This window comes from Triticum dicoccoides, chromosome 3A, assembly GCF_002162155.2.
Source record: "Triticum dicoccoides isolate Atlit2015 ecotype Zavitan chromosome 3A, WEW_v2.0, whole genome shotgun sequence".
Lineage (NCBI taxonomy): Eukaryota > Viridiplantae > Streptophyta > Magnoliopsida > Poales > Poaceae > Triticum > Triticum dicoccoides.
The window spans coordinates 42,501,163-42,511,288 of record NC_041384.1 but is presented as its reverse complement, the minus strand read 5'-3'; the positions used below and the strand labels follow the sequence as shown (position 1 = coordinate 42,511,288).

The window sequence follows — 10,126 nt, the reverse complement described above, 5'->3', positions numbered from 1 at the left end:
CTCTCTCTGGAAAAAGACAGTTGAAACCCCGGGCCTATGCATCAAAAGATACACACGGCCACACTAAAAATTCTCTTTGCCAGTTCAGCAAACTTCCGAATTCACCAATCAGGTCCTCCTCACAAAAGATTGGGGAAATAGAGCATTTTTACGTTGGTTGCACTTCAAACCCGAAGAACAACAAAAATCTCCAGAAGAAGCCTAGCAGCAGCAACACCATTGTGTTTGGCTATTAGGAAGACAATCACATCATCTACGTATATGAACAATCGTTGTTCGGGTCAAAACTATAAAGGAGTTCTTAGGGGATGTACAATGGGGGCAGCACCTACTGGTGGTCTTAAGTGCCACATCAGCTCAGGCTATAGCACACAAAATTTTCATCCAAAGCAGGTGATGTCATTTGGTAGCTGGTGAGGTGAAGAAAGCTGCAAATGGGAGTACATAAAAGAAAATTGGGCACATGCACTCTCCTTCTCTCTCTTCAGTTTTCTACGGGGACCACTCTACAAGTCCATCACATAAAGAGAGGCGTGCGTACACTAGTATTTCAGGGTTCAAATTAAGTTACAGAACACTTCATACTTGCTACAGGGTCAACAGCTTGAGGGCAAGATAGGCACGCATTCGTCGATATACAGTTCATCACATTAGTAGAGTTCCCGCTGGTATTTAAGTTCTTTCTCCAGATCTACTTCTTCCTCAAGCTCATGCCATGTCGGATAGCACCAAAATGGCTTAGGCACAGGCCATCTGTTAAGAGTAAAATGAATAAGCTGCTAAATAATACTCCTTGTTTGGAGTATATATCTAGCAAAAGGTCTTATTGAATGCATAATAATAAATAAACAATACCTGTTTGGGCTATGATCATCGTTGACAGCAACAGACCTACAAACAGACCGAAAATAGTTTTAACTTACAAGAACATTTTAAATAGCTATAAACAAACACACACGCGCGCGAGAGAAGATCAAAACCATTGCAACATCAGTTTACTGCTACATATGTCCGAACATCAAGAGGCAAAATGGTTCAACCGCAAAAGAAGATTAGACTTGAAAACTGGCATGAGTTCAAAATAAAAAGTAACCTCAAAACAACAACCAAAATTGACCCAGATTTTGCCATTATAATTCCAGGTTAGGGTGATGCTACGAGACATACGATACAATACTTTCATATATTGCATATCTACGATTTGACATGCTCAACAGTCGGACACAACCACAGGATGGTCTTACCGTACGTTATTTATCTTATGCACAAGAGTTCTATTCCAGGTTCTAGTTAATGTGATCAGTTATAGAAGATCAAAATGGTAACAGATGTCCTATCGAGGAAAGTAAACTTTCAAGCTTGAATATTATGCACATGAAAGACATTTGCATATTGTACACAAAATTACATAAATACAGGAAGCATACCCTTGTGCATCGAAATTCTTCAAGACTTCTGAAATTATATTCGCTGGTACGTATGGAGTTTCTTCCAAGCCATAGAAGTTCATGCCAATAAAATTTCCATCAAAATCAATAAGAGGCCCTCCAATCCCAGCCTAGCACAAACACATATAAGTAACAAAGAGGAAAAGACGGTATTTGTAAGCCATACAGATGTGGTGATGGATTTAATCTCATTCTAATGCAACTACTTATTTCCACCATACGGAAAACACAGTGTACCTTGGTGATTTTACAAGTGGAGGTCTTAAGCTCTTTGCAATTAAGCTTACTTGGTTTGTCGATCAGTATCCCACTTGTGGCCATGAATTTACCCGATTTGTAGCCACGCCCTACAGCTACTACCTTCATCTGAGGTTTCATTTGCATCTGATCCTCGATTTGTGCTGTCCGAGAACAGCAGAAACCCATGATGTCGACGATAGCAATGTTATAATGTAGACTGTAATGTTGCAATGTCCCTGTGGTACGTCGATTATCTGGAAGGCACACTACAATCTGCAATAAATGATACGGTAGGACTAAACCAGTGTTATAATGAATAAATAAAAGGGGTAATTAAACAACTATTAGTGGAGTAACAACCTTCAAGTTATCAGCAACAGTGTTTTCATCGTCAGAAGTCCTGACCAAACTTGCAGAGGTTAGAACTCTTGTGGTGGACCCATTGCAGTCTATGAATACGCCTGTGCAAGCAAAACACCTTTTTCTTCCTACAAGAGTAATGATTCACATAATTTAGTGATGAAATTGGGAAGAGAATACCAAAAGTAAACGAGCTTATAGTGAATAAAATAAAATTACCAATGAATGAAGCCAATGTGACAACACTTTGAGACATATTTGAATTAACGCTTCTTTCAAGTTCGCTCCAGATATCTTCACTAAATTCCTCTTCAAAATTATTAAGCAACCGCATGCCCGCTGACCACAGCAATAAAGGTACAGTAGGTGAGGGGTGTTCGAGACACCAGCCTGATGTCAGGTGTTCAACAGAATGAGTAATAAATATAAAAAAGACACAAATGAACTCACTATCATCCCAAACCGGGAATGGATAACCACTGGACCTCAGCTCCTTTTTTGTAGCATCAGCTGAATTTTGCAACATAGTAAAGTGACTGATGACCCCATGTATAATGATGATCAGGAAAACTGAAAGCAATGACTCACCAGAATCAAGATATCTCGGCCACCGAGTACATAAGAATGCCCACTTTGATAATCTATCCACGAGTCCTGGTACCATAGGGGTGAAACAATTAATGACTGACCAATGATCAATAATTAACACTGAAAGTGACCCAACCTGGATGACATTCTGGATCACAGAGAGTACATATGGAAGGTTTCCGATCCTTAGTTTTCTCTCCTCCCTTTGAGCTGTCTAAAATGGAGAAGATTAGGGAAGGGAAATAAGCTGAGTTTAGAAAACCGAAAAGCGGTATGAAGGGGAGTATATTCTCATATGGGTGTGGCTAGGTCTCACTCGACTAAAATTTAACCAAGTCTCAGTCATCGGTTCAAAAAAAGTGACACAACATGCAAAAGAGAAAAGGAAAAAAACTAAAAAGAAAATATTGCACAAATCTCAATGTAAGATCTCACGAATATAGTAGTGACTGAGACTTCATTATGTCTCAGTCGATTGAGGCTTAGCAAGACTGTTCTCATATAGCATGGCAGTGATGAATTGCCTGACGAAGTGATGACTGTGCACAATTTAGCAATCTGAAGGAGTGAAGTTCTTTTCTCACCTTGTGAATCAGACTTGTGAGGTCTGGGAAATTTCCTTATTGTACTATCAGGTCTTTTTTTACTTGTAGCCCTGCAGCAGAATGCGATAAAAACTCATCGGAGTAATAGAGAAATCCGCACAAGTAAAACATGGACGATATCTATGCATGAATATCAAACAACTACATGCACTCAAATGTCAAAAGGGGGCAAATTAGGGATTGGAGTCAGATTGCACTAAATAACAACACAATGGGAAAAATCCTAAAGCCTAAATATTTCGACGAAGAAACGATAAAATGGAGAAAATATTATACCATACCTACCAGGAACTTTGACTACCTTATCATTTAAACAAGTACAATAGCTTTAACATGGACACCAGAGTCCCAATTGAGTACAGGGCAACTGCGAGACATGCTGACAAGACATGTGGTATGGATATGTGTCAAGGTCACGCTACAATTTATCCAGCGACAGATGTCACAAACAACCAATTTGTTATCAAGGGGGATGTTCTCAAATGCAGGCCAGCTACCAGATGCAAGTATACTCTAGAAGCTACAAAAACATCAAAACTGCTCATGACTGGCACAAGCTAACGCATTTCAAAAATGGTTTGACATTCAACATGATTGGTAGTAAACTCATGTTTCAGTTTCAAATATGTTACCATCCAACCTCGGCTACTGATGTACGGAATTGTTGTAGGTACTTTTCATTCATTTTGTATCTCTACTGATGATGATGTGTGGTCAGCTTCCTTGAAATTCCAGGTTGAACAATAGATTCACAACAAGTGGAACAGATGGCCTACGGTCATCCAGGAATTGTTTCAGTTAGACTAGTTGTTTGCCGAAGGACAGCCTGGTGCAATAGTGAGTACTCCCCCACTTGTGAGGTCCTGGTTCGACACGACCTCTCTACACTGCACTGTGCAGGGGTAAGGCTTGCCTCGTATAATCCTTCCCCAGACCCCACCTGCTGTGGGAGCTTCTAGCATTGTGACTGTCCTTTGAGACTAGTTGTTTGTTGTTAATCATTATCCAGAATAGAATGTGCTCAGCGAGGTTTATTGGCAAATCAGGCCAGGCATTTCTCTGCTAATAGTTCTCATTCGCTCAGTATTACAGTGATTGAGCATGTTAGACTCCTCACTACATACCAATTTGTGATCATGCTTTAACTGCTCTTAGCCTTGTACAACACATGTTGTAAATTAAACAATGTGATTTCATAGTCAATGCAAAATGCCTGCACATTTTTTGAGAATGCAAATAACCCTTAAATAATGCTTTGTCAATAAACAAATTAACGGCTCAACGACATGAGAAATTTGTATAATGCCTGTTGTTAGCTGCAGTATGACGTCATAAGAAGCCGCTATTGTATTAAGTGCAATATTGGTTAAGCTTTCCACCATTATTACTTTTCCTAAGAATGAGTAACCCATGTGCACAAAAACTAATAAGATCAAGCAGGAGAGAGTAAACAAGGGTAAAAAAGAGGAAGAGATATATAAACCAGACAGAGAATCTTTGGTTCATAAGTAAGTATGGAGGACATACCACCATGGAATTATTTTGCTGAACTGCAACAGGAGTTCACGAATTGTGCTCCTCGGTAGGAATGGAGTCTCTTTCTCAGCATAAAAGTTCATCCCAATGAAATCCCCATTAAAATCAACAAGGGGCCCTCCAACTCCAGTCTATGAAAAGAATAAAGTGACACTCAGCCAAGCACAAAAATTTAGGGATGTTGAACAAAGTTTGTATAATTGAAAACCAGGACTAATTTTTGGTGCCCTCAAAAAATTGTTCAAGTGCATATAATGACAAAATTAAACCACCTATATAATGACACAATTTCATTTATTTATTTCCGCTATGTACAGAAAGTGAGGAATCAACGGTGCACCATAGTAATTTCACATGTGGAGATGGCAAGCTCCTCGCGGTAAGCTCCTCTTGGATGGTCAGTCAACATCCCAGCTGTGGCCATTAATTTTCCTGAGTTGAAGCAACGCCCTACAGCAACTACTTTACTCTGAGATTCAATTTGCGGCTGATGATCTAGACATGCAACTTGAAGAGAATGATAGCGAATGATGTTGATAACAGCAACATTGTGTTACAAATCATAGAATTGCAACCATCCAAGTTCGATTTTGTTATCTGGAAGGCGCACTTCAATCTGAAATGATAAAGCAAGACAACAAGTACACGCCCTGGTTAGCAGAATGGTTACCATGGTGTTAAATAAGCAAGCAATAGTGTAAAACAAAAACAAACTGGCAGTACCAACCCTCATATCGTGAAAGATCTTGCTGTCATCATCGATTGATCTAACCAAACTTAATGAAGTTAGAAAGCTTGTAGTTTTCGGATTGTTCACGGTAATTATGCCCGTGCATGCAAAAAACAATGTATTATTTCCTGCACAAGATCGTATTTCCAAATTCCTAGTCATGAACTATCAAGGAATGTATATAGATAAAAAGACGCAAAGCTAATGCTTATAATCACCGTCATCGAATGAAGCAATCGATACAACAGTGCCCGCTAAGTTCGAGACGACTTCTTTACTGAGTTCGGTCCACACACCTTGACCAGAATCACTTAAGCTGCCAAATTCCTCTTCGAAAGGATTGTCCAGAAGCAACTTTCCTAGTTAAGAAGCATCATATCATACAACACAAGTACACAATTATGAAATTGAGCTGTACGAATCGTACTTGCATGATAATGGAAGTGAATTACCTAGTTAGGCAAGCATCATCATATCACAACACAGTTCTTAAATAGAGCTGTAGAAATCGTATGTGCAGAAGAATGAACAAGTAGGGAGACTGAAACAACCAGTGGCTCACCTTGGCTACTTGTGGAAGCCTTTTGTTTTTTGGTCTGGCTTCTGGTGCGAACGCCTTCTCGCTTCATATCTCCGGCCTATAGCGGAAAGAACAGATTAAGATAGCGAATCGCCATTCTTTTTCGGGGGTGTCAAAGTAGAGTTCTATCGCATCAAAGCAGAGTTTTGGTTAAAATCAACCGACGCAGTAATAATGGAAATAAAAAAGGTGGAGCGTGGCCGAGCCAAACTTGAGAGAATTTGTGAAGGCAAATCATTTCACCGCAACGCAATCGATCATCCGCGAAAAAGATGGGAGGGGAGTGGGTTCAGCTAATCACTGGGTGAAAGAAGATCGTACCGCAAAATATGCCCAGAAATCGCGGCCGATGAGGAACGGCGATGGCGGCGCGTGGGGGTGGGGAGCGGAGGCGTCAGCCCTAGGGCACGCGGTGGTGGGTCGGGTTGGTGTGTCACGAAGTGAGGGCTCGGCCGATCGGGAGAGGAAGAGGAGGAAAGAAGAACGGGACGGGACGGTTGGAGACGACGACCATTTTCTTTCCTCGACTCGATGGATGGCGCCCGGACGATGTTGATAAGAGCGGTGCCACAAATCGTACGCAGTATTCGTCTCCGCAGGCGTCCGCGGATATCCAACCACATGTGTGAGATATTCGTCCGTATGGAATTGACAACTTCCCCTCACCCCTTCCTTCCCGCCGGTGGGCCTGGCCGGGGCGATGCTGGCGGCGGCGGCCCCCGGCCTTTCTCCTCTCGGGTGCTCTTCGGCGCGGGACGGAGCGGCTCCGGGGGGTGTTCCTCGGCGGCGGGGCTTCTTGGCGCGACGCGGGAGATCGGCTGGACGGAGGTGGTGCCGTTGGTGGCGGGGTGGCGCAGTGGTGTGGCTTGGCGGCGCCCACTAGGCGTAGATCTGGGCCCTTTCGGCCCCATCTGGGTCTGGGCGGGCTGACGGCGGGGTAGGTCTGCGCTACTTCCAGGAGGCGGGGGAGCGACGTTGGTCGGTGGGGTGCTGGCGGCGCTGCTCCCGCCCTGCTGCAGCGTGGCCGGCGGGGCTTTGCGGGCCCGATTCGGGCCTGGCCTGGCCAGGGGTGGCCTGGTATGCCCTGCTGCCGCGTTGGGACGGCGACTGCAACGTTGCCGGAGGCTCGGGCCTCCCGCACGACGGCGGTGGAAGTGGTTCCCTTCCGCCCGGCTACGGTGCTGCTACTCCCGTCGTCCGGCGCTTCTCTCCTAGTCCTCTTGGCCTCGTGGTGATGATCTCAGTGAGGCGGGCGTGGGTGGCGTCGCGAGGCATTAGTCTCGGTTCACCTGGGCCCTTTAGTCCCGGTTCGTGCCACGAACCGGGACTAAAGGGTGCGATGCCCATTGGTCCCGGTTGGTGGCACCAACCGGTACTAAAGGTTAGACCTTTAGTCCCGTTTGGTGCCACCAACCGGGACTAATGGGCTTTGAGGCATTAGTACCGGTTCATGGCACGAACTGGTACTAAAGGTCCCATTTTCAAACTCCCCCCTGGACCGCCTTTTCAGTTTTAGAAAAAACAAAAGAAAATGATGGAAATGTCAATAAAAATAAAATAAAATAAGTTTTCCATGTGATATGTGGTCTAGTTGTTGGGAAAATTTACAAATATGAATTTCGACTTTATTTACAAAATCTCTCTGGAATTTGTAAAATGGGCATAACTTTTGCATACGAACTCGGATTAAAAAGTTTTTTATATGAAAAATCAACTACTCGAAAAGTTACATCCGATGGGGACGGCCTACGGCCTGTTTGCAAATTTGTAGAATCCTCAAATTCCAAAAGGAAAAAAAGTTATGCTCAAATTTCAGTTTTTTAAAATTTTCAGTAAATCTGGTCAAACTATGGTCAAACTACTTATTCAAGAAGTATTAGTGTTACTAAATAATTATTCAAGAATATTAGTGTTATTAAATAATTATTTCACCTTTTTTGAATTTTGGTCAAATCTGGTCAAACTATGGTCAAACTGTGGTCAAACAATGGTCAAACTACTTATTCAAGAAATATTAGTGTTAGTAAAAATTTATTGTTCTTTAGAACAATAGTTCTAAACTCAAACAGTGAAATATGTGACTTCATGCTCAAGCTAAATTCCTGAGGGTTAATAGGATTGACATCTTACTATTGTCAGGAAAACAACAAGTGCAGACTTGGAAACGAGGGAGAATAGAACCCGGAAGTTAAGCGTGCTCAGGCTGGAGTAGTGAGAGGATGGGTGACCGTTCGGGAAGTTAGATAATTTGGAATGATGAGGGGTGATTAGAGATTAAATTGAGCAGTGATGAGGGGTGATTAGAGATTAGAGGTTAAAATAATTCAGAAATTTGAAAATAAAAAAATTTCAAAAAAATTTCAAAAAAAACAGAAAATTTCCTTTAGTACCGGTTGGTGTTACCAACCGGGACTAAAGGTGGACTGGCCACGTGGAGGGCCTTTAGTCCCGGTTCTGGATTGAACCGGGACTAAAGGGTCAGGGCATTAGTACCGACCCTTTAGTCCCGGTTCCAGAACCGGGACTAAAGGCCCTTACAAACCGGGACTAAAGGCCCTTTTTCTACCAGTGCCTAGAGGCAATAATAAATTAGTTATTATCATATTTTCTTGTTCATGATAATCATTTATTATCCATGCTAGAATTGTATTGTTAGGAAACTCAGATACATGTGTGGATACATAGACAACACCATGTCCCTAGTAAGCCTCTAGTTGACTAGCTCGTTGATCAATAGATGGTTACGGTTTCCTGACCATGGACATTGGATGTCGTTGATAACGGGGTCACATCATTAGGAGAATGATGTGATGGACAAGACCCAATCCTAAGCCTAGCACAAGATCGTGTAGTTCGTATGCTAAAGCTTTTCTAATGTCAAGTATCATTTCCTTAGACCATGAGATTGTGCAACTCCCGGGTACCGTAGGAGTGCTTTGGGTGTGCCAAACGTCACAACGTAACTGGGTGGCTATAAAGGTACACTACAGGTATCTCCGAAAGTGTCTGTTGGGTTGGCACGAATCGAGACTGGGATTTGTCACTCCGTGTAAACGGAGAGGTATCTCTAGGCCCACTCAGTAGGACATCATCATAATGTGCACAACGTGATCAAGGAGTTGATCACGGGATGATGTGTTACGGAACGAGTAAAAGAGACTTGCCGGTAACGAGATTGAACCACGTATCGGGATACCGACGATCGATTCTCGGGCAAGTATCGTACCGCTAGACGAAGGGAATTGTATACGGGATTGATTAAGTCCTTGACATCATGGTTCATCCGATGAGATCATCGTGGAGCATGTGGGAGCCAACATGGGTATCCAGAGTCCGCTGTTGGTTATCGACCGGAGAGGTGTCTCGGTCATGTCTGCATGTTTCCCGAACCCGTAGGGTCTACACACTTAAGGTTCGATGACGCTAGGGTTATAGGGAATAGATATACATGGTTACCGAATGTTGTTCGGAGTCCCGGATGAGATCCCGGACGTCAAGAGGAGTTCCGGAATGGTCCGGAGGTAAAGATTTATATATGGGAAGTCATCATACGGTCACCGAAATAATTTGGGGGTTACCGGTATTGTACCGGACCACCGGAGGGGTTCCGGGGGTCCATCGGGAGGGTCCACCTGCCCCGGAGGGCCCTATGGGCTGTATGTGGAGAGGGACCGGCCCCTTAGTGGGCTGGGCGCCTCCCCCCTAGGGCCCATGCGCCTAGGGTTTGGGGGAACCCTAAAAGGGGGGCGCCCACCTTGCCTTGGGGGGCAAGGCAACCCCCCTTGGCCGCCGCCCCCTCCTCAGATTGGATCTGAGGGGGCCGTCCCCCCCTCTCCCTTGCCCCTATATATATGTGGGGGGTGGGAGGGCAGCCGCACCCCAAGTCTTGGCGCAGCCCTCCCCCTCTCCCAAGTCCTCCTCTTCTCCCGTGGTGCTTAGCGAAGCCCTGCAGGATTGCCACGTTCCTCCATCACCACCACGCCGTCGTGCTGCTGCTGGATGGAGTCTTCCCAACCTCTCCTTCTCCCCTTGCTGGATC

The 10,126-nt window shown here is 44.0% G+C and overlaps 1 pseudogene; it reads right to left on the bottom strand.

Annotated features, from left to right (window-relative positions):
* Positions 1-258: 258 nt before the first annotated feature.
* Positions 259-6,592, bottom strand: LOC119271142 (annotated as a pseudogene).
* Between the last annotated feature and the right edge of the window lie 3,534 nt (positions 6,593-10,126).